Source organism: Nothoprocta perdicaria, unplaced genomic scaffold (genome assembly GCF_003342845.1).
Source record: "Nothoprocta perdicaria isolate Ctin4 unplaced genomic scaffold, notPer1 scaffold_222, whole genome shotgun sequence".
Taxonomy (NCBI): domain Eukaryota; kingdom Metazoa; phylum Chordata; class Aves; order Tinamiformes; family Tinamidae; genus Nothoprocta; species Nothoprocta perdicaria.
Window position 1 is genome coordinate 970,376 of NW_020455427.1, and position 17,000 is coordinate 987,375.

Below are 17,000 nucleotides of genomic sequence, written 5' to 3' on the forward strand. Positions count from 1 at the left end.
ATTCAATACATATTAACAAATAATCTTTAGCTTTTTTTTTTTCTTTTTAAATCTGTTCTCTTGGAATCTCTCTGGAGGGATAATATTCCAAGATTGTGGTGACTTTCCAAGATTTTGGTGACTTTCTTTAATCTTTGCTATTATTTCCTGGATTTCTTTAATTGATAATTTAGGGTTGGTCTCCACAACAGTATCAGAAAAGAAATAAATGTATTAGTCCTTTAATATTCAAGTAATGCTTAGATTAACACCTAAATAGAAAAGTCTCAATAAATATTTCAAAGGTGCTGATGTTTCAAGACTGATGCCTTTTACACCCCTTATATCACTGAAAATAACAGTACTTCTACTTAATTTTGTGGGAGAGAGGGTATATTAAACAAAAAACTTGGTTGACAAAGAATTTGCAACTAGGAAGACTGTTGGTACATCAAGAATGTGTCACTACACATGCTCTGTAGATGGAAGACATAAGCTCAGTGTAGCACTTCATGAAATCTGTCAGGGGTTAATGAGTGCTGCATCAACATGGTATGCCAGGAATAGATTCCTGGTCTGCCCAATTAAAACAAAAGGTGCATCACTTTGGGCCTGACAGATTTTTTTTTCTTTTAATTAAAAGACAGTTTTTCCTTTCCAGATCAAAACAGACACAGGACCATTGAATTAGAGCTACTTCTCTTCCTCATCCTGCCTGTAACATACAGCACAAGAAGGAGAGTTATTATTTACATTTAACTTTCTGTGAGCCCAGGGAGTTAACAAGAATATTTTGTCCTTTTAGGGGACATACAGCTGTCACCTGTACCTTTATGAAAGGAAGGGACACTAATTCCCCTCTTGAGACCATACCCGTGCTCTCTTAAAGTTATTTGCTTCTAAAAAGTTCCAGTCAAGACATACAGTAGGAGGGCTGATCTTTTTGGGAGACTAAACTGTGCACATAAAATGTCTCTCTTGTCCACTGCACTTGATAGAAGGCCTCTTGTTTGACACAGGATTGTTACAAGTTAGTATCTCCAGTTACTAGCAGATGTGTCTCAGTGTTGGGAAAATTCCAGCAGTTGTCTGAGAAAGCTTGAATAATATACTCCGTACACCTGGAGCATTAAAAAAAATCTCATTAAATCTCGTTATTATAATAGGCAAAAGAATGCCAAGAACATATTAGCTACAGTATCCATAATGAATATAATGCATAATGTAGTGAACAGTCTGCATTTCAACTGCTTTCCATGATTCTTGCAAGACTAACAGTGAAATGATCTTCCTGGACTTTTAAAAAATTGTTGTGCTTATTTTCTTCTCTTTTCCCCCGTACTTTTGCAATTTTATCTAATAGCTGAATTTCATGTGAAAGAATAAAACTTTTTAAAAAGAGTAGTTTTTAGGAGTGCTACTAAAGTCTTTAGCCACATCTAATCCTAAGCTTCTTTTAAAATATTTCAGGCTATGTCTTAAAGGAAATAACAGTGCCAGCATTGTAGTATACCCTCATATGCACGAAGGTGAGGTGGAACACATTTACTATGTTCTACTATATACTAGTCTCCCATGAATTACTTCAAAACATTTCAAACACTAGGGCATGTTATGTTTTGGTCTTTTAAAAAAATAATGATGAAAAGACCATATTATTTCTTAAATTGTAGCTAAAATCACAATAATACAACAATTTTGAAATGGATGAATCTTGTTTGAATTTGCTTTAGTTGAAAAAAAGAAACACAAGACTAGTGAAGAAGTACTATCAAAGGATGCAAAATTGATAATACTGGACAGTAATTCCTTTTTCACAGGCAGACAAGAGAAGTCCAAAGTCATGCATCTTGTTGAGTGTAAGAAAAAATAAATCAAATATCCAAATATACAGAGTAGCCAGAAAAACACCATACCTATGAAATACACGGCATTACAGATGTATGTAAACTACCAGTGTAAACTATGTAAACTACCAGTGAGGAAAATAAGACCCTTTTCTACTGACTTTAAACAGCTATTCAAACACTTTTTAAGCATGCAGATGTTAGGATTCCCTTCTCCTCAGATGCTGAAGAGCTTACAATAAGGAAACCCACAGTTTTTGGAACAGAAGAGCCTAGCAGCCAGGACCTCCCAGAAGAACATTCTTATATTCCTGTTCCTGAAGAGACATCTCAATGTGTTTTGGTGTTTTTCCCAACTCCATACAGCAAATGTCATTCTTAAAAGACTGTGTCAAATAGGAAGCTCTTGCCAAAAAAAATTCTTAAGAAGAGTTGAACCAAAAAAAAGGCTCACGTCAGTTATTAAAGCGGTGCATACTTTTATGTTGAAAATCCTGATTTCAGTGCACTCCAGGCACTGCAACTGTCATATCCTACAAACAAGACTAAACTATGACAGAGCAATGAGATCATGGTGCCTCTCTTTACACACGGATGCAAGAACTGCCCAAGCATAACAATATTCTGTATTAATCTACCTTAACAGTTGTTTTTTTTTCCTGATGGTCTGTAACAAAAGAACAATTTTGTTCATTTTGCAAATCTATCTATGTCCACACACTATTCATTTTAGTCACTTAACTGCCAAATATGTACAATGAAGTCTGCGTACCTTAAATAATCCTCAAAAATGTCTAAGAGAAAAAACAGAATACTGCATATCTACGCTACAGGAATCTGAATTTCAACATGGCAAATCAAGTCTAGTTTGTGATCCTGAGAGACTCAAAGTAGGCAGGTTACATCATATAGCATTCAAGATCTTTGATGGTAAATGCTAACAACAATTTTTGCTTGGTGAGAAGAGCCAGTCATTTGAAAGCAATCACCTTCAGAGTTTCCTTGCTGTCTCCAGCTATGTAACATTACCTGCCCTTCAAGCCTTTTTTTTCATAGATTAATGTAGCCCTCTAAACAGCATTTACTACTAAAGAGTTGGTATCTATGCGGACAGGAGTGCATTATATAATCCAAACTCTATATTTAAGGAGAAAAAAAGTGAGATACCCATTTATTTTTTCCAGACATGACTTTAAATTTGAAGTATTTATCAGATTCAGCCTGTCACCTTCAATATAGTAGCTTACCCTGGTAGAGAAACATAAAAGAACACTTCATATCTCTGTGGAAAGGAATCTTGCCTTTGTACCTCATTCTCATCCGGTACTGATCAAGATAACTGAAGCAATCTGGTTTGATGCCCTTAGATAAACTGACTAGCAGTTTTCTTCTTCCTACTATCAATGAAAAGCGAAGCATTGGGTTCTGAACTTATCTTATTCCTCTTTTCATTTTCCATCTGCAAAATGATTTCAGTAACATGGAAGATAATTTATATTATTTTACAAGGTACTCCGTCTAACAATTTCCATTTTTTTCCCTAAAAACATTCCCATTGGCTTACCATGGTTTACTTGATTATTTTGATCTTTCTTCTAATTTTTGTTTTAGTAGTTACATCATCATTTTCCCACAGCCACTGCTGTTGCTACTGCTACAGTGCAATTTACTTCATGAAAAGTCACTCACATTTATTTCCTAATTGTGTTACAGCTGTATTTCTCTTTTATAGACATAATGCAGCATGCCTTTCATACCTCCTACTTCACAAGTCAGTGAAATTTCTAATATGTTTTGTTTCTTTATTTTGGCATATGAGTCATTTCACATTAGGGCAAGAAGAGTCATGACAGCACTGAGCTCTGCTGTATCACAGAGCTGCATTTATACTTGACAGCATACAGTAAGTTGTGGGAGCTTGTGTGTGCTCCTCTTTTCTAATGCGCATTCACTCTTCGTTCTTATTCTCCACAGACGTCCTTTGTTACTCCCCACAGGCCTAAAATTTATCTGTTCTCAACCTGACTTTGAGTTATCTGTTGTCTGAATATCCTAGCTCCATGCATGCAACTTTTCCACTCCCTCCTTTTTTTTTTTTTTTTCCCCTCAAGCTGCTGTCTTTTTATTTCCCATTGACTTATCATACAGATAAATGCATGCGTGCAATGTGTTAGTGCAGCTGCCATGTTGGGGGATCTGGACTTCTCCTGCCTCCTAGGGCTAGGATATTCGGCAGGTTACAAGTCTGGCATTTCCATATTACAGCTTCATGGGGGATAATGGACAAAGCAGCATGAGTTCTCTACTGGCATTGAGAACTGTGCCATTTACTATGAAAAACATAAAACTTCTATGGAAGTAGAGGATGATAGCAGCCATCTACTTTATTTTCACATTCCAAAGTTCTTTTTCTAAGTGACAGGAAGTTTCTCCCCAACTACCCTATATTTTTCCCCTCAAGTTACTTTTGTAAGACATGCCACAGCATTTCAGACAGCACTCCAGCATCCTGTCTCCAGCATTAGCAAAACAACAATTGCTTAGAAAAGAATGAGAAACACAAAAAGTGGTGTTCCTTCACACTTTTAAAAAGACACTTGTATACGGATTCAGATTTGGAGGTTGCTGCCAAACTCTTTCCTTTAATAGACATTATGGACACATCCTCTACGAATTTGCCTTTTTCCTTTTGAAACCTATATTATGCTTTTGGTTTTATCATCTGCCTATAATTTCAATTGTGCAAGGAGAAGTATCAAGTAGTTAGCTTATTTACCTTCCTCTGTTCATCTTAAATAACACAAAGAAGAAAAACAGACTTTTAGAATTAATTGGACACAAAGCATACTTTAAAAGGTTACAGAATAAGTGACTTGCTCACATAAAGCACAGCCAGAATTACTTCTGCTTAAGGTAACTAGTAAATAAAAATATTTATATTATCAACCATCTAATGAAAGGTCATAGTTGCAACCATCATAGTTGCTGGGCAATTGATAACAGGTCATACCATATTCTTAATAAATTCCACATAAATACATATAATGGTAAGCTACTATCCCTATAAACTGAGTTCCAAGAAAATATTCCTATAAACTGAGTACTTCAGAGAGAAAAAAAAAATCATGTTTCAGACTCTTCTGAATGGTGTTTTACAAGTTCTCTTATAAGCTCAGCAGTTTCTCCTATTTGAAGGAAAATGCCAGAATGCTATTGTAACAATATTTCCAATACAGAATTCCAAAATCCAAATGAGGAAAGGGGTAAAAGCTATTTTCTATTGCAAAAGAAAAGTGCCAAAATCTTGGAAAAAAATGACCTCCAGGCAAAAATCATAGTTCCCAATTACAAAAACAAATCCGTCAAATGACAAATGACCAAAGCAGCAGTGACAATGAAGAAAAGGAACCAAAGTCATTTTTAAAATAAATTCTACCAAACTATGCTGCCACTGTAGCACGGGGAAAGAAAGAGATCACACTTAAAGGAATATTACTGCCTCATATAAAGTCTTTTTTTTTTTCTTTTTTTTAAACTCCATAACAATTTCCCTGCAACCCCAATCCAAAGCCTCTTAAACTTTGGCTCATAAAGGCAACCCAGAGCTTGCTCTTGCTTCACTGCAAGAACGTTCATTGAACTCTCGAGTCCACATCTTGCATGCTATCAGGCTCCCCAGGCACTCAACATCCAATCCATCACCTTTACTTGAGTTATAAAAAGTTTTATAACCTTTCCATCTTTAACTAAGATTTTCTATCCTTTCCTTGTGCTTTTGCATCAGGAAACGCGGGAGATGCAGGCACCTCTTCACAACCCTCCGGCTTAAAACACTTAACTTGTATAGCAAGTCTCATGCCCTGTACAGCTGCTGGCTGAGAAATTGGCTGCAATCTTACCTCCCACATCTCCCGCAGCCCCATCGCTTCCGCTGGGTACTTGTTTATGTCTCTTTTCCTTTCATGCCCTTGACCCTTTTTTCTCACGTGCCGAGCAGAGCTTGGAGTCACGGTGATGAATGAGATGTGATGATGAGAACCAGCGCGCGGGGCGCTTTCCCGGGCAGCATCGTGGCAGCCGCAGGAGGGGGGGAAGTGGGAATCTGACAGGTTTAGCTTGCTGACAGCCCGTGTTTATAGGCTCTGTAAAGAATACAGATGAAACAGAGGCAAGGCAGAGACGACAATGACATAATAAATCTCGGCCACGGTCTTTTCCACCCAAAAAGAGTGAGGAAATAAAATCAAGTTTGGGATGCTATTAATGGCTGGGCTGTCACAGAATAGAACCTCTTCACTGCCTGCCTCTCTGGACGAGATTAATGGATACGCTCGACTTCTCTGCACTCTGCTTCTGCCATCTGCACGGAAAATTGCAGCCCTCTCTCCCCTTTGACCGCAAAACATTTCTGGCAATAGAGTTAGGTTTTGTAGTTCCAATACACATGGTGGTGGATCTGCATACAGCTCACCGATATGCTCCCACATGCTCGAAGAAAAAAACTTTAATTAACACTTGGAAATGCTTTGAAGATGGAAGAAAAAAAAAAGGGGGGAGGGGGGAAGATAGAATAACTACCAGCTTCCACTCTTTCCATTCTGAATCATCTCAGCTGCATCGAGCCACAGCTCTGTAGCTCTCCAACTTCAGTGGAGCTGTGCCAGCTTACATTAGGTGAGACTCAGGCCTCTCCTTTTTAATTTGGGCAAAATTCCAAATAAATTTTGAATAAATTCCAAGCTGCTGTTAAGCAGACACTTCAGGACTTTACCCAATACCAAATTTTTAAATCTTCAGAGAACTTTTTCCTCTGAAACTTTAACATCCAGATACAGATTTCATTCTTCTGAATGTGTTCAATAGGAACATGACTCATTGGATGCAACATGATTATCCACCTAAGACCCAACCTTCCAAGTGCTACATCCTGTAGACGAGACCTTTCAGAGCTGCAATTATTTCTCAAGTGCCAGGTAGTCCTATAGGAGGTACAAGTAACATCCATTCCCACTTACTAAAAAGAACTACCATAATTTTTCTTTTCCTCAGTGTTTAGCATTCTTATCTGAAAGTTGCAAAGAGATTCCAAGACAGAGCGACATTCTGCCTAATCATCAGCAAGGGAGAGCAAAGTCCCCACCTCCCTTTCCAGAAGCTATGAAGCTTGGACATGTTTTCATTCATCTAAGTCCAGGGCTAAGAATGGGAAATACATTAATTCCCCTGCCCTTTGCAAATTACCTGTTGCTGAACACATCAAAAAGATACAGGCCAATATACAAAACAGAGCTAAATAGTCAAACAACATGTCAAGAATTACAGTGTAGACAGAATAAAAGGCCTGAAATATGCATGTCCTTCCCTACCTCTCCAATACTATCCAATTGTTATGCTCACTTTCAGGCCAACCAACTTGCATACATTTAATAGCTTATTTCTAATTACAGCAAAACTGGTTTGGTCTCCAAAATTCTGCATGCCACCTTATAGATTTCACGTAACCTAGGCCAACTGAGTCATCCCTTAGCATGCAAAGAAGCAAAGAGTGAGTCTTTGGTTTTAAAAGGGAGTGAAAACTAGAAGTATAAGTAAAAAAAAAGTATTATTTTCCATAATAATAATAACTCTGTGTATAGCAGAGTTATGGCCACATGCTAAACTTAAAGATGCACAGGGCATTTTTTTTTTTTTTTTTTGTGATAACTTGACTTCTTTAGGGCATAAAAAGAACATGAGGAACAACCACCAATCATTTTTGAAAGAGGGGATGATTTTTCCCTGAATTCGTAGGGGATGGTGAAAGGCTTTTACCTTAGGATCTCAAATTTACAAATAATTATTTAAACATCTTGGTAGCTTGTAAACCACTGATATACTGTTTCAATAGCAGAATAACAGAAGCAGACTTAAGCGAGTTTGACCAGTCTGTCCAATATGTCTCTAATCTCCAGTCTCCTGATCTAACTCAGAAATGATGCTGTATCACGCTTACCTGTTACTTTATCAGTGATTGTCTTGATCATCAAGCACTGTGTTAAATGGTGGATATTTATCAAATACACTACAGTTGTGCAGAATAATGTTCTTTCTCCATAAAGGAAACATTATTATAGCTGCTTTGTATATCAATGCAAGAAAAGAGAAATGATTTATCAACAATTACATTTCTTGCATTATTTGACACACTATTAAAATGGTATTTGCTCTTCTCCCATGAAAAATAGGGAGGATGTGAACAAGATAACAGTAAAAACATTTTAATTGATATACAAATATATATACAAATGCAAGCATATGAAGTGAATTAAAAAAAGCAGGACTAATCAATGTACACATCGAGTGCTCCCCTGAGAACCTATCTGGTATATGTTCTCTTGAAGTTGCTGCCAATTAATAGATTTTTTCATGGTAGTTATAGTTCAATTTTTCATGTAGACTCACAGTTGAAAATTGACAAATTGAAAAGCTAAGCTCCAGGGTTTTGCTACCTGCACTGATCCACATAAATATACTAGAATAAGCAAGACTGATTCTGCACTTACTTTTGGAATAGGAGGAAAAAGAGAGCAAAGTTCTTGAAAACAATTTTGTGTGGTCTTCATTTTACCTGTTCTGCTCTGATAACTTAGGACAACAACTTTGGCCTTGGTCCTCACTCCTGACCATGTCCTACTCTGGAATATTGAGCACCTCAAAATAAAAAGGTAGCTTGCAGAAAGGGGTGCAAGAGCGTTTTATACAAACAAGAATTGTTCTCGAAGGCACTTTGCGTCTTCCTAGTGTTTTCTGGAGAGAAAGTAAAACAAAGCAAAACAAACTTTTGCAGTCAAAAAAAAAAAAAACACACACACACACAAAAAAGATCTTTTTTTTTGTTCTTTGCTTTTCAGATATTGCTCTCTGGGGGCACAGCTGAACACTGAGAAGAATTTAGTAGTAGAAACATAAAAGATTTACCCACCCAAAGTCAAGCTGTCATCTCAGCTGGGGTTTTCTGCCATTCCATGTAATCTTCAGCTAAAGACAGACTTAGACTGCTGCATAATAGGACTATCTGCAGTGCAACCATTTAATCCCAGAAAAAAAAGGTTTTCTGAAATATGATTTAGCATCACTCTTTCAATGCTTTTGCCTACACAAACCTTCCTAGGCACTTTATCTGGTATACCTGAGTTATTTTTAGCTGTCGCTTTGTTTGTGTTATTTCCCACCTCACTAAATGGGATTCAAGATTCCAGCACTGCATGAGCCATTTATACAATTTGGATTAGGATGGCTCTGCTCAGAGTATCTGATCTTCTTACTTTAAAACAAAGAATGGTGAAAGAATGATGTATAACTAAATTAATATTCTGTTTTCTGAACACTACATTGGGTTAGACATAGTGTGAGCTGACTTCAGAAAACCCCTCAGCAATCACCTCCTTCAGCTTTGATGCCTGCTCCAGGAAAGAAATCTGTTAACTTCATGAAGAGATTGGCTTGAACTTTTCACCACTGTTTCCCATGGAAAATAATTAACAGTCTAAGAAACCTGAGTAGCTTCAAAACATATATATATTCCTTTTATGGGTAGCATGTTTGTAAGGGCTTGGTGTAAATCACAATTAAAATGCAAGGTCTGACCTTATCAAGGTCAGACTGCAATCAATAGAATTTAAATCCATACCTTGGAAGACTTCATTCAGCATTACAGAACTGTGACAAGCTCAAGGTGTTCAATGAACTGGCTTTTCTACACTGTTGGTACAGCACAGAGGCAGAAGCAACTGCTTAAATTTGGGAACTTGACAGCTCTGGAAGCAATTCTATAGTTTGCAAATACAGCTCCTATCCTATTTCCTGCATCGATGTCTCACACTTGCAGGACTATGCTGTTCCACAGAGATATCTGAGTATTTGAAAATAACTATGCAGTGTAAAATGTGCCAGAAAATTGTCTTTTGATGGTGCTTTTGTAGCAGCACTAAAGTTCTTAGGTTGTATGTTCCAAATGGCTTCCTCAGTAGACAGTCTAGGACACATATCTTGCCAGTGGGTGATGTGGCTGGATACTGATGATCCTGTCCAAGTTTTTATGACTGGATATGCAAGCAATTTCTGATCTATACCAGGAAATTAGGCTGCAGATGTAGACAAAAGAGCTGCAAGAGAAACTTAACCAGCCTCTCTGAGCTCTTTCTGTACCAAGCAACAGAGGCTAAATCTGGCCCAGGGGGGACCCTAATTACCAGATCTTTTTGTTACCAATTATATTTTTTAAAGATCATTTTGACGCTGTGTTCAAGTAAAAAAACTCAGCAATTTTTCTTCGGTGTGTCATTAGCCAAGCAGGGGGAATTCTCAATAAGCAATACAAATACAACTCACTAGCTTATACATGGTTCTGCCTGGACTGGTCTCCAAATAGGAAATACCTGGGTCTGGTGTCCAGGCAGGAAATCAAAAATACATTCCATTTTACTGAACATTGCTTTTTTTTTTTTTTTTTTTTTTTCCCCAGAGTCTAAGTTGTTCAGTGATAACTCAATACAGTGCTAAAAATCTCAGTCCTGACAACTAACTCCTGTTTTACACTAAGCTCATAATCTTTGAGCACACTAAAGAGGAAGTGCACCCATTTTTCTTGTGAAAAACAAATTCTATATAAGTCTCCTAGCAATTGTATTGGAGTGCTGTGACCTCCTTCTGATAAAAGATGCTTTGATGCTTTCCATCAGGGGTATGGAAGTACTATTCTGCACTTCTCCCCAAAATACAGAAGAAATGCTTAAACTGTGTCATTGGGACTGCAAGTAAACGCAGACATTTTAAAAAATAAAAATAAAAAAATAAAGATTGGGGGGAGGTTCAAAATGAAAGTTTTATATAAAGAATGTGTAGAAAAGATCTCATCCTGTTGAGAGTACCAGCCAGGAAAAGAACAGGAAGCACATACTAGAAAATGCATAAATTTCCCCAGCCATCTCACAGCCTCATGAGCAAGCAATTCTCCTTGTTTCCCTATAATCCCATTTGTTCCCATTCAGGTAATAAGATTTACTTACCAAGTAAAATTATTAGGACCTCTCATCACACACAAAACTTGAGCAAATTTTAGTTCCTTTAAGCTGCAGTTCCTTTTGTTTTTAGTTGCCTCATCCTTAAGAAATTCAGATGCAAATATTTTTGGAGTAGTAGCAGCTCAGAAGAAAAGGAACCTTAAACTTCCAATTTCATTTTGAGATAGAAGATTAAATTCTCTTCTGTATTTTCCACGTATGTTCCATAAATCAAAGGGTCAAAATAAGTACACAAGAAAGCAAAGAAATCTACCAGCTCTGGAAGTTGTGCAAAGTGGGGTTGGGTGGCTGGTGTTTCAATCAGGCTGTCAAGACCCAACGTTCTTCTCAGTGCAGTATTTGATACCGCTACTGCAAAAAAGAAAAGATGGAATATGCAATTGATTTACAGTGCTGTATTTAGTGGGCACATTACCAGCTCTCACAGATGAAACAGAATCTGAATGAGAGCCTTGGCAAGAAAGTAAGTGTTGGAGCTTTTGCTCATTAAATCAACTCAAATAATATAGCAGGATAAAATCCCTGGTGAAAAATATGAATTTTGTGTCTACTTTATCAAAAAGGAAAACAAAACAAAACCTGTTAATGTTTCCTCTTATGAACTTCTAGCATATGAAACTAACTTAGACAATCTGTTTTCTCAAAAAATTAAGAAAATAATTTCAAAAAAAAAAAAAAAAAAAAAAAAACTTAATCAGGCAGCAGGCATTCTTCTTGCTCCATCCCTGTCTCCTGACATGATTTCCTTGCTGACTTTTCAGTTTTTAAGGATCTTAGGAAATATACTGGTACGCATAAGATATTTCCCAAAGTAAAGCCTAAGTCCTTAATGCAAAGAGGTCTGAGTGAGAAAGGAAGGGAATATTTGTTCCACTATGATTAATAATCTATGTCCATTCTGAGAATGAAAGCTACAGTTGTTTAAGTGCATGGGTGTATATATACACCTTTAACACATAAACAGAACCTTCTATGTACAAACATTTGTGTACAATGTATGTACAGATATTCTAATTAGAACAGAGTAACTACAGCATACTATCATCATTTAAAACAGAAAATCTTATTAAGCTATGGTTTTCACATCACAATCTCACTCTGCTCTTGAACATATTTGCCTATCTACAGTGGACGGTCATAAGTATCTGTCCAGATGAGGAAGCTTAAAAACATAGAATTGAAACCAGATCTTTAAATGCATCCAGCACAGACACTGACAATTTGGAAAAACAGCAAAACACTTTATCTGTAATAAATCATGCTTTTCTTTCTCCTTTTTGCCTTCGGTATGCTTCATGCATAATAATGTGAAACCCACACTGCACAGCAGTCTTATAAGAACCAACAGTATAGCAATAATCCTACTACCCCAACCTCCACGCATGAGTCAGCTTCATATTGCAGATTCAACTCACCCTTGAGCAACTTGTGGAAGGATGAGGATGGATGAAATTGCCTGTTCTGGCCCCCTTCTACAACTACACATCAAAAATACACTTTGACTTACTGTATCATGAAGATCAGCATTTAACCATACAAGCCCTGTGTGAATTTTAGCACACTATGTTAAATCCTTACACTCAACATTTTGCTGCTGAAAAATTCATTAAAATTCAAGACCAAAGATATTAATGCACTACAATCTGAAGGATCTTTGCTCATCTCTAAAATGCTTGCAGGACTTTGCTCATCTCTAACTTGCATAGATGGATCAAACTTATTACAGTTTGTCTATTTTATTCTATACATGTATGCTATATTGTTTTATTTCATTGATGATAAATGTCTTGAACACAAACATCCACTTGTAAGCACAAGATAGCTCAAATACAGAAGACAGGAATAGCTGAAGCTAAAATTTTGGCAGGTAAAACAATATTTTTGTATAATAAAAAAGGTGCCCTATATTACACATATGGATTCAGTAAACAAATGTGCAAAATACTGTTTTATTTTACAGCGAGTGATCACTATTCTTTGGTGATAACAGCAGTTTTAGAATTCTCTAAGGGGTGACTTTTTATGCATATACCACTGCTTGATCACACTGCATTGTTCTCCAGAAGGCAACTATGAAAAGCCATACTACAATGAGTACTTTTTATCTATTCTTGTATCTTATTTATGCCATCTCCAGCTTCCAAAACCACTAGTATATCACTTGGTATGGATACCAAGTAAAATTGAATCTCTGGGTACTTTGAGTGTCAAGATTCTTCCATGACAAAGTCATTCTCCTGATGGTCAAGTTGAAACAGTCTACAGCCTTATCACTTATTGCCCAAACATCGATAGAAATTTTGTGCTTTAGCTGGTTAATTATTGACTCTGAGGTGTCTCATTGACACAGCAAGTTCTGCAGACCTCCAGAAAACACCTTACAGAAGACTGCTAAACACTATGCCTTCTCTAATCAGAGGTGATTGCACACAAGGAAGATAAACAGATTTTACAGGAAAAATAAACATTAATTTATTCTCTGTGATTATAGTACTTAACAGAAAAAATCTTATTCCTATTCTTCCTTGGATTTATAGAGAAGGAAGGAATGTGCACATACATCTCGAAGGCAAAGTGAGATAAACCAAAGAAGCTGGAAAAAAATATACTTGGAGCATAACTATGTGTTAAAAACTAGAAAGCTTTGAAAAGACAAATCAGGAATGAAATCTCCTGGTGCAGAGGCTGAAGAAAGTGAACAAAACAGTTGCAAGCTCCAGTAACCCCTATATACACTCCTGAATTACAGCTACAAAGAATGAGTGCAAAATGGAAACATTGCTCAAGCTGCTGTACAAACTTTAGACAATAATTAGGCTAAGTCGGGCTGGCTTAACTCAGCCATGCTCCAAAGCTTGAGATCTCATCCTTATTCTGCAACTGTTTAGCTGTAAAACCGGTGCTCCCAACCTATGCAATCAAGCCTTGAGAAAAATTACTTCTCTTTATTCAGGTACTACGCTCCTAAGTATATTTACACTTCATGCACTTCACACACTGCTGAAAACTGTATTCTAGAAGATGTGTATCACATCTCTATCTCATGTCAGAGAATGGCTTTACATATTTAAGCAGGATGCACATTTCTGAGCTATGTGTAGGACCTTAGAAGATGAAACATTTGACTGTAAATCCACCTCGATAGACAACTAAAGGAAAACAAAAACACACTCTGTACTGGCATTTACTTAGAGGTCAGTGAATCAGTGAACCTCAAATCAATTAAAAACTGGTGTGTTGTAATGTTTAAACCATCAGCACTTAAACATTCAGGAATGCGTCTGCATTACAGGAAAGTTATTATTCAGCCACCACTTGTCAAGTCTGATAAATGACCATTCTTTTTGACTTACTAAAATGTGCTACCGCAGACTACAGCTAATATTATCAGAGTAAAACTGGTAAGGGCCATGACCTACATGGAGGGGAGAAGCAACGTGAATTCCTTTTGTATAGAGCAACAATATAAGCAGCAGCATCCTCTCACATGCTTTGCACACTAAGTACAAACATACCTGTGTTTCTTAGCTATAGAAGTACTTATCATTAAGTCAATGAACAACATTTTTAGAACTCTATGTATACTGTTATAACAGTTTGTTATGACTTCACTGTCTCACATGTCTAGTTTTACGATACGTGAAAAATGATGTAGCTGCATCTTATTAAATTAAATTAGACACCACATGCAGCTTAAGCAATTGCTCTAATTACTCTGTAATTTCTAAAATATGTATAATAGGAATGCACAAATGATATAAAGCTCATTTTTATGTAAACAGAGTAATTAATAAAGAAATCTCAAACTCTCCTGACTGTCAAAAAGGATATGCTTGTAAACTTTAGGAATGACTGGCACAGTGTCTTTAAAGACTTTAAAAGGAATTGAGTAATCAGCTTTTAGCAAAATAAATATACTCACAAAATGTGCAAATGAAATTCAATATGTCTTATATAACAAGAAGTCTTGTATATGAAACTATGATTCACTATTTCTTTCTTTCTTTGGATAATAAAGACTATTTGTGACTGTGCTCTTTTACATCGGAAGGGCACCATCAGTTCTCCTGAGACTGCAAAATGCAGGAAGTGGCTCCTACCACATCTATCCGCGTCACATCTCTGTGGCCTTCTGTCACATCTATCCGTGTCACATCTCTGTGGCCTCCTATCACACACAGCTTGAGCTGGTAAAAGTTTGAACGAAAAATTGTTACAGCTCAACACAATTCACTACTGAGCTGCTTTATTTTTACAGAGACAGCAACACTGTTGGCTTCAATACAGTTACACCAACCTAAAACCAGCAGAGAGAAGCTAGACCCTAAGTGTGCATCAGCAGACACATGACAGTCTTTGAAAGGGAAATCTGCAGAGTAAGGCCAAAGAAACTATGAAGGGCATGAAGGACACCAAAAGGGGCAATATTCAAATACCTTCTCTATTTTGATATATTATGTGTGAGGTGCATACCAGATATCAGATATTTTCAATTGAATAAATAATTCCAGGCTATTGGAAAGGAAATCCTACTCATCATTACTGAAAAATAGTACTGAAAGTTAATGGAGGATATAGAGAAGGAGGAATATCCTGAAACTGCATTTTTTCCAATTGTTGTTAGATTTCATTATTTCTTTTCCAGAACCTTAGTTTGGAGCAGTGAACAGCCTTCTATCTTCTTTTTTCCTTCCTTCCCCTTGAGGCATTTTGAGAGAAGGGACAACATACTTGATGAATTTCATATTTATTTTCTTTATCGTGGCCTAGAAAATATTCAAAGTGCTCATCCATATTGATCTTCTAAGACTGCATTAGGGCTAGCAGTAAAGACCCAGGGACAAGTATTTTTGAAGCTTCTGGAGAAATAGCCTCAGGGACATTCACAGCAGGAATTGTTTGTGCTTCTTCTACAAACAGTTCTTGTCCTACCAAGTAATTTGTGCAGGTACTTATGCTTATGAAGATGATTTCCTTGAGCACATTCAGTAACCTGGAATCAGTTATAGAATAGCCTCATATTCTATTATGACATTTCAAATGGTGATAGATAAGACTGCATAGATGAAATAAAATGCCAGAAACTTTTCTCAGAATTCTTTCTAAAGAAAAGCTTCTGAAATCTGTAAAATGTATTTTATTGCTGTCATTACTGTTATTCTCACAGAAAACTCCTTTACTTTCTTCCCCCTCCTCTCATGATCTGGTAGAAACTAGATTGTTGACATCTTATGATTACTTCTACTGGCACCATGTTAAGTCAAAAAGTGCCCTTCACAAGCATGTCTGTTTTTACAAGCATTGTATGTTGCATTAAGATCCTTATCATCCAAGCAGGAAAAATAATAATCTCTAAATATTTTACGTCAGTAAATTCATAATGTAGGTAAAAATTTCCTAAACAACTTACCAGAAGCCACAAATGATGTCTCAACAGAGGTGAAAACATATTACTGAAAATACAAGTCAGTGCCTTAAATATGAAAAGAATTTTTTCACATGTTCAGTGTTCATGTTCCAGCTGTAGTCCACATGATTTCTAAATACTTTTTATTGTTGCCTATTTAATTTTCTAATTCAACTACATTTTCTAATGGAAAGACAAAAATATCACAACAATCATTTGTTTGCAAGGATATTTGCAATCCTTCCCTTTATCCATCTTCTTAAAATGCCTAATAAAATGCTGTGAGAGTTTCCAGAAAACAACCATACCTTGTAGCATGGTAACCTGACACTATTTTCAAGGTGGTTTAAGGTCAAAATCTAAAAATAATATCTACATAGCACTTTCTACTTACTGATCTCAACGCAGGAAGTTGAATGTAATTATATCTGTAATTTAGAACAATGGTTAAGTGTCTTGTCCAAAGCCCAGGAGAAAGTCCTTGGAAAAGCGCTCATTCAGTGCTCTATTCAAAGAACAAAGACACTTTCCTGTAAAAATTGGAAAAGGTCTGTTCTGATGGACAGGTGATGATTATCTGAATTGTAACAACCTATCTTTACATAAGACCTCCAGTGCTTTAGCTCTATTTTATTGAAATGCCATCAAACTTGCTGTCAATTGAAATCACATCTGATTTGTTTTTGGTAGAGGAAAGATCCTGTG

The 17,000-nt window shown here is 36.6% G+C and overlaps 1 long non-coding RNA gene across 1 annotated transcript in view; it reads right to left on the reverse strand.

Annotated features, from left to right (window-relative positions):
• Window positions 1-499: 499 nt before the first annotated feature.
• LOC112947178 overlaps window positions 500-17,000 on the reverse strand; it is a 17,479-nt gene continuing 978 nt past the window's right edge. Inside the window, exon 2 of the long non-coding RNA XR_003249359.1 lies at window positions 500-1,100. This is a non-coding gene — a long non-coding RNA (uncharacterized LOC112947178). The remainder of the gene's footprint in view (window positions 1,101-17,000) is intronic.